General features: G+C 52.1%; 1 protein-coding gene across 2 annotated transcripts in view; it reads right to left on the reverse strand.

Moving 5' to 3' along the window:
• Positions 1-14,489, reverse strand: part of LOC146799842 (pregnancy-specific beta-1-glycoprotein 7-like) — a 400,772-nt gene that overhangs the window by 344,525 nt on the left and 41,758 nt on the right. The gene's annotated exons all lie outside the window — the stretch shown is intronic.

The following is a 14,489-nucleotide window of genomic DNA, read 5'->3' on the forward strand; positions in this document are numbered from 1 at the left end:
CAGACAAGAAAACGAAAGAACTGAAAACGAAGGTCCTTTTACAGCAGGCTTATCCGCCACGTGGAGGACAGAATAATTATAGACAAACTCAAGGTATCTATCAGCAACCCCAACAGTTTCAGAATAACCAGCAAATGAATGGGTATTATCAACCACGTATCCCTGTAGGTCCCAATCAATGTTCATATTGCAGAGAGGAAGGTCATTTTAAATATAGTTGCCCTAAATTAATGCAGCGTACTAGTAATGCGTATGGCGCAAGAGGTAGAGGTGGTCAGCAAGCTCCTAGAGGCAGAGGGCGTGGAAATGCTTCCCAGAACACGCGTCCTCTTCCGCCTCAAAATACGATAAACAGCTTTGATCAGCAAGCCAATGCAACTGGTAATACAGCTCAGTACTATAATAATGATTATTATGCAGAAGACGACAATGTGGAAGGTAATGATTACTAGGACAGCCATAGACAGAGAGAGGGAGTTGTTTCAGTGCCAGTGGATCAGAGTGGACCGTATGTTAAGGTGACTACAGCGGGTATAACAGAGCCCTTTCTGCTGGACACTGGTGCTGCAAAGAGTTCAATCATGCATTCAAAACTCCCTGGCGCGCCTTTGTCTGGCGAAATTAATGTTTCAGTAGGTTTTTCTGGCACCCCTGTTAGGAACCCGATTTCTAGTGCTATGCCACTTTCTGTTGGACCTTGTGAGCTAAAAGCACCCCTCATCCTAACGACAGGATGTGGTGAAAATCTGCTAGGATTAGATTTGTTAAAAAGATTGCATGCAACGCTATATTGTTCTCCCTCAGGAGTACAACTTACATTGGGTAAGGAAGTGATTTCCCCAATATATTTGTCAAAGAATGCATTGCCGCCTGAATTGTCATCCCTTCCGGATGTCCTTTGGGCTACTGGTCCCAATGATGTGGGTCTTTTGGAAATACCGCCATACGTGGTCACTTTAAAAGCCAATGTCAGATTGGCACGCATTCCCCAGTACAAGATCTCCAATGAAGGTCAGAAAGCGTTGTTAGCAATTGTCAGCGATTTGATTAAAAAGGGTGTAATTGAAGAAACAAGAGGCAACATTTGCAATAGTCCTGTGTTACCTGTCTTAAAACGAACGGACCCTTCACAGCCACCTGTTTACAGATTTGTGATTGATCTTAGAGAGGTAAATAAGATTGTTGTGTCACAGTTTCCAGTTGTCCCTGATATAACTGCCTTGTTAACTATGATTCCAGCTTCCGCTGCATGGTTCTCAGTGATCGATCTAAAGAATGCTTTCTTTAGCATCCCAATTGCAGAAGAGAGCAGAGACATTTTTGGCTTCAGTTTAGGAGGTCAAAGCTTCCGCTTTAAACGCGCTCCACAGGGCTACTGTGAAAGTCCATCAATATACAGTCAAGCTTTAAAAACGCAGCTTGATGCACTTGTTTTGCCTAGTGGCGCTATCCTTATTCAGTACGTTGACGATTTACTAATCGCCGCGGATACTGAAAAGATTTGCAAAGAAGCTACATTGTCATTGTTGCGTCATTTGTCTGCCTTTCATCACAAAGTGTCTCTCTCAAAACTGCAATATTGTCGACAAGAAGTGACCTATTTAGGTCATCTCTTATCGAAGGAGGGAAGGAAACTGACCCCAGAAAGAATTCAAGCCATTGCACAATTGAGTGTGCCAAGAACACAGAGAGAAGTGCGTGCTTTCTTGGGCATTACTTCATACTGTAGGCATTGGATACCGAATTTCTCTTTGCTGGCAAAACCTTTGTTAGCATTAACATGTAAAGACACACCGAATCCTATCCCATGGTCTGAGGAGTGTCAGAAAAGTTTTTGGGAATTGCGTAATGCATTATGTTCAGCTCCTGTGTTGGGTACCCCTGACTACAGCAAGCCTTTTACATTGCATGTTCATGAAAAGGATGGTTGTGCATTATCAGTGTTAACACAGCCTTTTGGCGACAGACCGCGTCCATGCGCATATTTTTCGTCAACCTTGGACCCGGTAGCGAGGGCATTGCCAAGTTGTCTGAGAGCTACAGCCGCAGCAGCTATGTCTATCCGACAGTCTGCTGGACTAGTAATGGATAATACATTGATTGTTATGGTTCCACATGCTGTGGACACATTGTTAAACAGGACCAAGACACAGCACTTAACTAGTGCGCGATTATCCGGATATGAGCTGACACTGTTAGCAAACCATATACACATAAAGAGATGCAACACGTTGAATCCAGCTACACTTTTACCAATTCCAGCAGACCTAGATGAGATTGAGCAACATGATTGTCTGTTCAGAACAGAAGAAGAGACAAAAGGAAGAATAGATCTTAAAGACACTCCCCTGACTGAGTGTGATGGTACTTTATGAGTGGATGGTTCGTGCTTCAAGCTTCCGAATGGTGATACGACTGCTGCATATGCTATCACGACTTTGCACACGATTGTTGAAACTGCACGTGTGCCACATAATTCGGCTCAAGCAGCAGAATTAATTGCCCTTACAAGAGCATGCGTGTTGTCTGAGGGAATGAAAGTGAACATATATACTAACAGCCAGTACGCCTTTGGTGTGGCGCATAGTTTTGGGCGATTGTGGAAAGAACGTGGGTTCCTGACTTCGCATGGAGCTAAAATTCAGAATGGCAAGTTGGTGAATGATCTCCTTGAGTCACTGACCCTACCGTCACAAGTTGCGATTGTGAAATGCAGTGCGCACAAGAAAGTCACTGATGATGTTGGTCGTGGTAATGCATTTGCTGACGAAATGTTGGAATGTGTGAAGACACGATAGAGAGTGTGAAGTCCCTTCAAGCTGAAGCCACAGAGAAAGAGTTGAGCAAGTGGAGAGAAAGTACGGGTAAATTGGATGAGAATGGTTGTTGGGTTGACTTGTCAGAACATCGGCGATGGTTGTTACCTGATGCATATGTGCTACCAGTAGTTACTATGGCACATGGAATGGCACATATCAGCGTGAAAGGAATAAGTAAGTTGTTGGCTCCAGTATGGCAGAATATTGGAATTCCCAAGTGTGCAGAGAATGTGGTCAAGAATTGTATGGTATGTTTGAAATACAACCCTGGTAGGGGAACCCCAACTCCAGCTGGTCATTTTGCGCCCCCATCATATCCATTTGAGGTTTTGCAGCTAGATTTTATCCACATGGAAAGGTGCAACAACTTGAAATATGTACTGGTTGTTGTTTGCGCTTTTTCAAAATGGATAGAAGCATATCCCCTAAAAGACAACACTGCTTTATCCACAGCCAAAGCCCTTGCGAAAGATTTTTTCCCTAGGTTTGGAATGCCAAGAATGGTGTGGAGTGATAATGGGAGTGAATTTGTGGGTCGAGTGATGAAGAATGTGTGTGAGGGGTTAGGGATAAAGCAGAAATTTCACGCTGCAAATCACCCCCAATCAGCTGGATTAGTAGAGCGCTACAATGGCACTCTAAAGCTCAAGCTGGCCAAAATCCAGGCGAGCTCCAGTCTTAAATGGCCTGACGCTCTGCCTTTAGCACTCCTATCCACCAGAATGACCATACACTCACGAGTGGGACTTAGCCCATATGAGATTATTTTTGGCCGCCCGGCCAATGTATGGGGTGTGCCAAGACCGACAAAATTCAGCGAAATCGAACATCCAGTACTGCTTGACTATCTGTATGAATTGACGGCTAAATTGCGTGTTTTACACCAACAGGTGCATGATACTCTCCCCCAGGCCTCTGAAGCTCCAGGACACCCTATCGACCCTGGCACGTGGGTTCTGGTGAAGAACTTCCAGCGAAAGAGCAACGATGAGCCCCGTTGGATTGGCCCTCACCTCGTACTTCTGTCGACAAGAACAGCGGTTCGAGTAAAAGGGGAAAAGAATTGGATTCACGGCGCCCACTGCAATCGGATCCCTTTGCCCCTACCATATGACCAGTGGGTCCAGGAGGGTATCGCTGACTCTGAAACAGACACTGTACCTCGTTTTGTACCATTTAGTGATGCACTCGTAAGAGGCACAGCTTCAGCACAAGAAAGTGACAATATTTTGCAAGAAGCTGTGCCACCGTCAATTCGATTGGACACCACAGAGCCTGAACTCTTGTTTCAAGACCAGACAGTACCTGGCAGAAACAGATACAACTTGAGACCAAGGCCTATGGACAAATAAAAATTCCCTTCCCTTACTATTTTTTGATATCATAGCTCTCCCATCTGAAGGACTTTTTGATTTTTGTTTTTCGAACCACCATCCGGGTTTAGCCGCAGGGTCGCGGTGCCAAGACTTTGGGGTACAGGCCGAAGACGTTAGGTCAACGGTTCTGGTTGGTCTAGGGCGTTCCCTGGACTGACAGGCGTACTCCTTAGCAGAAGATACTCACCCGCCGCGAGCGGCACGATTAGAGGATGGAGTTTTTCAAGATGGAGAGACCCGCTGAGGAAATGAACTTTAAAACGAAAATATGTAAAATAATGAAGAGTAAACGTTTTGTATTTTTATGTCTGTTTATACTATGTAGTATGATAGTGTTTACTGTAGGATTTGTATTCTTCTCCTCTCAAGAGCCCTTTGCACCCACTGAACAGCCTATACCTCCTCCTACTTTCTCTTTGCACTCTTTTCACCCTCTGCCTGAACACGAACAAGCTAGACGGTCTGAGTTTGTAAATAATTCATTCATTCAACTCCTGCACCAGCACCAACTAGTCATGAATACAACCAATTGCTGGGTGTGTGGGTTAATGCCACATACCATTAATAAGGGTATTCCTTATCTAGTGCTGCCGTTTAGCTATAATGGATCGTCATGGGCATTCCAGACCATGTTTCTTTTTGCATTAGATGCCTACTCCCCGCGACAACCGCGTTCCATCAGACCTAGCACAAACAATAAGGCCTTAATGAAAGGAGTTGCCGATATGAGCAGAGATATCGACGCATACTCATCTATTCCCAAGGATGAATTGCGAGCTTATGTAGGTTGGAACGCGACGGGGTATAGCATTAGTCTGGGTGAAAGGCAGCGGAAAATCTCGTCCCCAATTTGGGTCGTACCCCACATAGGTCGATTCTGTTTACAAGGTAATGGTCAGAATCCAAGAGCTCAACTGGGGAGAAGTGACTGTACCGAAACGTACACTTTTCCATCACAGTTTTCCCCTGCATTTTTGGCTGCCAAGGGTACATATTTTGTCTGCAATGACCGAGCATATACATGGTTGCCCCCTGATTTCTCGGGCACATGTTATATTGCAAATTTGCTACCGCCGACATTTACTGCTGCCTCTGATTATCACAAGACCAGAGTTGTAAGAGGCGTGATTAGTAAGGAGGATACTGCCGGTCAGGAAGCGGGAGACTTCTTTTGGGGTTTCCTGCCGTTTTGGGGACCTATGGTCAATAGTAGGAACCTGAGACAACTGACTCGTGTGGTTGAATCCACTGTTAATGTAACGGCTGGTGCCCTTGGTAATTTGACAGCTGAGCTCCAAGCGGATCGCCTCATGACTTTGCAGAACCGTATGGTTCTAGACGTCATACTTGCAGACCGTGGTGGGGTATGTAAGGTTATTCAATCTAGCTGTTGCATTTTCATACCAGATAACGCTCCAACAGTTTATCAAGCCATCTCCAAACTGCACAAAATATCTGAATCTATACACGTGGATAAAGGAGATTGGTCACTGATGGGGTGGTTCTGGGAACTGATATCTGCCTGGGGTTGGAAGATTCTGATGGTCATTGGAATGATCTTAGCCATTCTTTTCCTGTTCTGTCTGTGTATACAGTGTGCTCCTGCGATATGTGGCCTTTGTGCTACATTATGCGTAAGGAAACCTGTATCGAGGGACGAGCTAAGCAATAGGATGATGCTACAGCAACATCTCCATGACTTCATGAATATTGACCTAGACTCGGATTGATATGAGTATAGTTATTGCCTATGTAAGGGCAAAAGGAGGGTCTGTGGTACTTTGAAATTTGGGACCGCGTAGGAGGCAGGGCCCTACCCCTGTCTATCCCGGTATTAGCGAACCGCGAATGGTCAATGCGGTATGTTATGTTATGTTATGTTATACATTTATTTTTATAGCGCACGGCTACTCCAAAGGAGTGTCCCGGCGCTTTATCGAGGCAGCTCAGAATAAAAAACATAACACCATACAGCAAACAACTGAAAAAAAAGAACAGCAGAAATACTAAAGGTTAAAAAGCCAGGTCTTCAGGCTCTTCCTAAAGTGAAGCAGATTAATAGAGGACCGTAGGGCCAAAGGGAGGGTGTTCCACAACTGAGGGGCCCTCAGACTAAAGGAGCGCCCTCCAGAGCGTGCCTTCCTAATTCGAGGAACCACAGCCAAGAACAGAGATTCGGATCGCAAGGATCTGGCAGGGCGGTAGAAGGCGAGCCTGCGTTGGAGGTATTTCGCGCCCACGCCAAAAAGCGCTTTATGCGCCAGCGTCAGAACTTTAAACATGATCCGCTTCCGGATGGGCAGCCAATGAAGCGACTGCAACAAACCGGAGGCTCCAACTCGCCTATGGAGGCCAAAAATAGCGCGAGCTGCAGCGTTCTGCACAGCCTGCAGCCGCTGAACAAGATAGTCCGGGAGACCACTGTACAAGACATTAGCATAGTCCAATCTGGAACCAACCAAGGCCTGTACAGTGATCTTTCTGTGCTCTTCCGAGAGCAGAGGCAAAAACCTCCGGAGCATCTTGAGTAGCCCGAAGCAAGTGCCCGTTAGACCACGAACATGTGGCACCAGTGTCAGGCTATTATCCATCTTTACACCCAAATTCTTTGCCACCAGCGAAGCCAGGGCAGGGGGACACATATCCGACGGCCACCAGGCCCGCCAATCAGGGTCGAGGGAGCAGCCAAAAAACAACACCTCCGATTTATCTGAATTGGCCTTAAGGCCATTCGACTGGAACCAGCTAAAGACCGACTCCAAGCAGCCCCGGATGTTCTCCCCATCAAAAGCCTGATCCTTCCCACACGCGAAAAGCAGCTGTGTGTCATCGGCGTAGGAAACGATCTGGGCCCCAGAAGACTCCACCAGTGCCGCCAGATGTGTCATAAAGATGTTAAAGAGAGTCGGGCTCAACACAGATCCCTGCGGAACACCGACTCCCAGTGGCGGCATCTCGGCGGAGCTCGGAGAGGCCCAGACCGTTTGTCGGCGGCCCTCCAGGAAAGATGAAAACCAATCCAACACCGTCCCCCTTAGACCGATGTCATAAAGTCTGGCGAGAAGCATCTCGTGGGGGACGGTGTCAAAGGCCGCCGAGAGATCGAGCATGACAAGCATAGCGCGACCTCCAGAGTCCAGCGTCTCCCTAATGATCTCAGACACCTCCAACAGTGCCGTCTCCGTACTTAAATTAGGACGGAAACCGGACTGTGAAGGGTGTAGCAGATCACTGGACTCAAGAAAGCTGGAAAGAACGCCGTGCACATGCTTCTCCGTGATCTTGGCCAGCGCCGGAAGGAGGGAGATCGGCCTGTAATTGGCCAATACCTCCGAGTCCAGCCCAGGCTTCTTGAGGAGGGGGAACACCATCGCCCTTTTCCAGGGCGATGGAACCTGCCCCTCCCTCAGAGACAAATTCACAAGTGGGTTGACCACAGGGTTGACCACAGTCGCCATCTTAGCCAAAAATTTGGCCGGGCAAGGATCTAATGGCGAACCCGAATTAAGATTGGCCAGAAGCGCCAAGGAAGCATCGGTGGAAATAGGTGGAAACTCTGCGAGGACCACAGCCTGTGAAGGCCGCCACACCGGTCCCACCACCACGCTCGCATGCACCACGGCTGAGCCCACTGCGAAAGAGTCCTGAATGGACTTAATCTTATCCGTGAAAAATCTGGCCAGGTTACAGACCCACAACTCAGATGGAACCCCTTGGGGCAGGTTGGATCTGGGGGCCATAAACTCCCTAACTACCGCAAAGATCTCCTTGCATGAGTTTGAGGCGGCCTCAATCCTCCTGGCCAAGAAAACCTTTTTTTCACGGAGAATATCACAGTGGTAGGCTTTAACCCTTGACCTATAGGCCGCTCTGGCCTCCAGATCATAATGGAGGCGCCACGCCCTTTCTGCCACCTTGCATTGGCGACGAGTGGCCAGCAGTGCCTCAGTGAACCAGGGGGCCGAGACCCTCTTGATCATATTTCTCGGGGCCATAACTGGGGCAAGATCATCCAACCTCTCCGTCAACCACCCCTGTAGGGACTCAACGTCCTGCTCCAAGTTGCCTGATATAGGGCACGGATGGTCCTCGGCCGCCTGACTTAACATCTCAGGTGTAACTCTATGCAGAGCCCTCCGCGCCGTGCCATGCTGTCTCGGCCCACTACAAGGGGGTTTCTTGCTGGCTAATATCGAGAATCTGGCCAGCCTATGGTCAGTCCAAAGCACCGGAAGGAGCTCGATATCAAAGAGAGCGATTGAAGAGAAGACCTGGTCCAAGGTGTGTCCTTTATCATGAGTAGGACCTGTGAGAAAAGGGGCAAGGCCCAGAGAAGCCGTGATATCCTGCAGTTTATTGGCATCCGAATCACCGGCAACATCCATATGGACGTTAAAGTCTCCTGCCAGAAGAGACCAGCTCAGCAGTGGCGGCCTGGAGATCGTCAAAAAAGGATCCAACTGGGCCAGGGGATCTATACACCAACAGCCCTTTCAGGGCTTGCTGCGGGGACAGTCTGATGGTAAAAGCAAGGGATTCAGATCCTGCGATGGCGTTAAGAGGAAGAATAGAGCAGGAAACTGCTTTATTCACTACCACCGCTACCCCCCCACCCCTGCCTTTGGCTCTATCTTGCCGGAAGATGTTATAATACGGGGGAATCGCTGCCATGATATCCGGATTAGACAGCTCCCCCAACCAGGTTTCGGTCAGCAGCAGGCAGAGTGGCTTTTCTTTCACAAGGAGATCAAAGATCTCCAGAGCATGCTTGCCTACCGATCTAGTATTGAGCAATAGGAAAAGATGTCTCACTCGATCCTCATCTCTCCCTTGTGAGGAAACGGGGGCATAATTAGGCACCCAACCACACCCGCGCAAAGCCACTTACCCCTATAACGTCCCGGGAACACAGATCGGCATGTACAGGAACATTTCCGCAATGTGAAAAGTTCCCTGGCAGAATAACAAATCATCTTGCCTAAGAACAAAATACCACCAGAGCCTACCGCCGCTCCGCAACCTCCGAGACGCTGACGGACGCAGACGGGCAGGACTCTGGCAAGACTCAGGCAAAGCGAAGGCCGACCCGCTACGCGATCCCGCTATGCTCTGGGGACTGGTTTAAATAGTGCCTCCAGGTGAGGGTCAAAGCGCACCACCAGGACACACAAGATGGCGCTCAAAGAGCGTCAATGCCCTTCCCAAAATGGCGGCCGTTCAACCAACTCAGGGGACCCCCGACCACCCCAGAACCGGGTCCGCTCGAGCAGCGGTGCTTCACAATTTAGTGTGCAGGTAAAGGGAGAGCCCAGTAAATACCTCTATTTTAAAAGCAGGGTCAAGCAAACAAAAGCGAACAGAAATGAAAAACGGGAATTTTAAAAGCAAACAGCCTCACCGCGCAGCGCAGTAAACTATAATGAGCTGCCAGCACCTGAGCGCTGAGACCTATATGTACAAGTGCTTTGCATAACATTTCATCGATAAAAGCACTATGTATACGATGTTACACATTGACTTCGTGGGTTCCATCTTGGAGCGGTGGCCATCTTATGGTTGCCCTCACATAGGCTACACATTACGAACAAGTACGGGTCTTTAGAACACATGTGCCTTCCATTTGACTTCTCTGTGACCTGTGCAGCTTGGCTCCGCTGCCCCAGGTCAGTCCGGTCCCACGAGCTGCCCGTCCTGCGGCCACCTGTGATTAGCATCAGGGTTTGACACACCATAAAGCCTCTTCATGAACACAAGCCTCCGGCTAATCTCTTTCACACCTGACTCTTCCTGCTTTATGGCTTGTTTTACAAACAGGAGATGCCCGTGTTTATTGGGGCCTGTTGATATCTGATGTGGGATCTGAGCCTCGCTGAGTAAATAATTGTGGGCTGGCTTAACTGGAATGTGGGATGGTCATCATGACTCTGCCTTTTCGTTTGTAATGTATACCTGTAAATGACCATACCGTAAAACAAGGAATGTGTGCCTGAAGCATGATATTTTGTATTTAAGGAGAAGCCCGTTTCTGTAAGCAAGCAGTCTCCTGAGAACATACATTGTGTTGTATTTCTCGGACACCTGTAATTGGTCTGCAGCCAATGAATCGATCTTTGACTTCACCTAGAAGACTCTGTGTTTCTGTGGGTCTGAAACAGCAAGAACTCGAAGTCTTAGGGTGTGTTCCCCTGCACCGCTGGGCTTTAAATTCCCTGTACTTCACCAGGTGCAGGGCAGCCTGGCGCCGTCTCCTCCCCTCCCCTGGAGCACGACCTGCCTCAGCCTTTCTCGCGTCTCCCAGATCCAGGTGCAGGGCAGCCTGGTGCCGTCTGCACCCCTCCCCTGGGGCACGACCTCCCTCAGCCTTTCCTTCTCCCCGCTCCAGGTGCAGGGCAGCCTGGCACCGTCTGCACCCCTCCCCTGGGGCACGACCTCCCTCAGCCTTTCCTTCTCCCCGCTCCAGGTGCAGGGCAGCCTGGCGCCGTCTCCACCCCTCCCCTGGAGCACGACCTCCCTCAGCCTTTCTCGCCTCTCCCCGCTCCAGGTGCAGGGCAGCCTGGCGCCCTCTCCCCCCTCCCCCGGGGCACGACCTCCCTCAGCCTTTCTCGCCTCTCCCCGCTCCAGGTGCAGGGCAGCCTGGCACCGTCTGCACCCCTCCCCTGGGGCACGACCTCCCTCAGCCTTTCTCGCCTCTCCCCGCTCCAGGTGCAGGGCAGCCTGGCACCGTCTGCACCCCTCCCCTGGGGCACGACCTCCCTCAGCCTTTCCTTCTCCCCGCTCCAGGTGTAGGGCAGCCTGGCGTCGTCTCCCCCCTCCCCCGGGGCACGACCTCCCTCAGCCTTTCTCGCCTCTCCCCGCTCCAGGTGCAGGGCAGCCTGGCGCCGTCTCCTCCCCTCCCCTGGAGCACGACCTCCCTCAGCCTTTCCTTCTCCCCGCTCCAGGTGCAGGGCAGCCTGGCACCGTCTCCTCCCTCCCCTGGGGCACGACCTCCCTCAGCCTTTCTCGCCTCTCCCCGCTCCAGGTGCAGGGCAGCCTGGCGCCGTCTCCTCCCCTCCCCTGGGGCACGACCTCCCTCAGCCTTTCTCGCCTCTCCCCGCTCCAGGTGCAGGGTAGCCTGGCGTCGTCTCCCCCCTCCCCCGGGGCACGACCTCCCTCAGCCTTTCTCGCCTCTCCCCGCTCCAGGTGCAGGGCAGCCTGGCACCGTCTGCACCCCTCCCCTGGGGCACGACCTCCCTCAGCCTTTCCTTCTCCCCGCTCCAGGTGCAGGGCAGCCTGGCGCCGTCTCCACCCCTCCCCTGGAGCACGACCTCCCTCAGCCTTTCTCGCCTCTCCCCGCTCCAGGTGCAGGGCAGCCTGGCACCGTCTGCACCCCTCCCCTGGGGCACGACCTCCCTCAGCCTTGCCTTCTCCCCGCTCCAGATGCAGGGCAGCCTGGCACCGTCTTCACCCCTCCCCTGGGGCACGACCTCCCTCAGCCTTTCCTTCTCCCCGCTCCAGGTGCAGGGCAGCCTGGCACCGTCTGCACCCCTCCCCTGGGGCACGACCTCCCTCAGCCTTTCCTTCTCCCCGCTCCAGGTGCAGGGCAGCCTGGCGCGGTCTCCTCCCCTCCCCTGGAGCACGACCTCCCTCAGCCTTTCCTTCTCCCCGCTCCAGGTGCAGGGCAGCCTGGCGTCGTCTCCCCCCTCCCCCGGGGCACGACCTCCCTCAGCCTTTCCTTCTCCCCGCTCCAGGTGCAGGGCAGCCTGGCGTCGTCTCCCCCCTCCCCTGGGGCATGACCTCCCTCAGCCTTTCTCGCCTCTCCCCGCTCCAGGTGCAGGGCAGCCTGGCGTCGTCTCCCCCCTCCCCCGGGGCACGACCTCCCTCAGCCTTTCTCGCTTCTCCCAGATCCAGGTGCAGGACAGCCTGGCACCGTCTCCCCCCTCCCCTGGGGCACGACCTCCCTCAGCCTTTCTCGCGTCTCCCAGATCCAGGTGCAGGACAGCCTGGCGCCGTCTCCACCCCTCCCCTGGGGCACGACCTCCCTCAGCCTTTCCTTCTCCCCGCTCCAGGTGCAGGGCAGCCTGGCGCCGTCTCCTCCCCTCCCCTGGAGCATGACCTCCCTCAGCCTTTCCTTCTCCCCGCTCCAGGTGCAGGGCAGCCTGGCGCCGTCTCCTCCCCTCCCCTGGAGCACGACCTCCCTCAGCCTTTCTCGCCTCTCCCCGCTCCAGGTGCAGGGCAGCCTGGCGCCGTCTCCTCCCCTCCCCTGGGGCACGACCTCCCTCAGCCTTTCTCGCGTCTCCCAGATCCAGGTGCAGGACAGCCTGGCGCCGTCTCCACCCCTCCCCTGGGGCACGACCTCCCTCAGCCTTTCCTTCTCCCCGCTCCAGGTGCAGGGCAGCCTGGCGCCGTCTCCTCTCCTCCCCTGGAGCACGACCTCCCTCAGCCTTTCTCGCCTCTCCCCGCTCCAGGTGCAGGGCAGCCTGGCACCGTCTGCACCCCTCCCCTGGGGCACGACCTCCCTCAGCCTTTCTCGCCTCTCCCCGCTCCAGGTGCAGGGCAGCCTGGCACCGTCTGCACCCCTCCCCTGGGGCACGACCTCCCTCAGCCTTTCCTTCTCCCCGCTCCAGGTGCAGGGCAGCCTGGCGCCGTCTCCTCCCCTCCCCTGGAGCACGACCTCCCTCAGCCTTTCTCGCTTCTCCCAGATCCAGGTGCAGGACAGCCTGGCGCCGTCTGCACCCCTCCCCTGGGGCACAACCTCCCTCAGCCTTTCTCGCGTCTCCCAGATCCAGGTGCAGGGCAGCCTGGCGCCGTCTCCTCCCCTCCCCTGGAGCACGACCTCCCTCAGCCTTTCTCGCGTCTCCCAGATCCAGGTGCAGGGCAGCCTGGCGCCGTCTCCTCCCCTCCCCTGGGGCACGACCTCCCTCAGCCTTTCTCGCCTCTCCCCGCTCCAGGTGCAGGGCAGCCTGGCGCCATCTCCCCCCCTCCCCTGGGACACAACCTCCCTCAGATCCAGGCAGGCAATTCACATTCTGCTGAGACGCACAAAAAGGACTAAAGCACAAACTCAACCATTTTTTCAAACAGCGGCTTCTGGACACACAGCGACAAAACTATCCACCCAGAAAGGTGCGTTATGACGCTGTGAGCTCAGACATACCAAACGTCACTGTTCCATTTTCAATCCTTGGGAAACTAGGCTAACAATACTGCACCCAGCCTCCCCCATTCTGTCCTATGCGCAAGATGGCCTTTCACCAGGCAAAATGAAATGGAGTATTTTACACTTTCAGGGCCTAGCACCCACACTGGCACAGGTCCTGCCTTTTACCTACACTGCACCCTGCCTAGGGGTTACCCAGGATGTCCTACAGGGGTGCCCCATGTGTATACAAAAAGGAAAGTTAGGCCTGACAAGTGGTAGCACTTGTCAGGACAACATGCTAATTTAGCATAACGTGTGCAGGCCCTACACTGACGACCTATGTTCCCTCTCTGTGCATTTCTCTAGTACTAGCCCTGGCACACACAGTGCACATCACTTAGGGATCTTGCTAATAAGGCAAACATACCAATCAGAGACAACCAATCACCACTACAATTTATACAGGTAACATCTGTACGTGCACACTGGTTAGCAGTGGCAAGTACCTACAGCATCTAACTTCACAGGAGGCAAAGGCAAAAAGTCAGGGGTAATCACGCCAAGCTATGCCAGGTCTAACAAAGACTATATGTCGACCCAGATAAATCTAGGGATTCTATCAAGAAGGCACTTGATAATAACGTAGACGGCTTGGAAGAGACCCCAATTATAGGATCTGAAACAGGAGACATCAAGCATCTTGAAGGCATCTGGAAGGATGGAGCCCCTGGGCCAAACAGCCTTCCGGGGAATATCCCCAAAGAAGACCAGGAATTCTGGACACCTGACATGCACAGTCCATACAATGAATGCGCTTGAACATCAGTCATCCTGGATTCATGGACAGGCTCACCCTGCATCCCTTACACAAAAGAGAGTCAATAATCCCCACAAGAACACTATAGGCTAATAACCCCACTGGATGTTGACAGGTGTGCTAAATTGTAATGCTAATTCAATATTTGTAAAACCACACTGAAAATGTCCGAGTTTTTGTTTCTATCATTTGTTCAGTTTTTCCTGGTTTTCTTTCTAGCCGCAATGGCTTTGTGTGTTGTTCTGAATATTTATTAAAATTACTGAGTATATGATCCTACTTTAGGCTGCCAAAGAAATTATTTGTATTCTATATGTACTATTTTTAATATCTTTTTGAAATGGAGCTTCTGTTCGTTT

Source organism: Triturus cristatus, chromosome 8 (assembly GCF_964204655.1).
Source record: "Triturus cristatus chromosome 8, aTriCri1.1, whole genome shotgun sequence".
In the NCBI taxonomy this organism is placed as follows: Eukaryota; Metazoa; Chordata; class Amphibia; order Caudata; family Salamandridae; genus Triturus; species Triturus cristatus.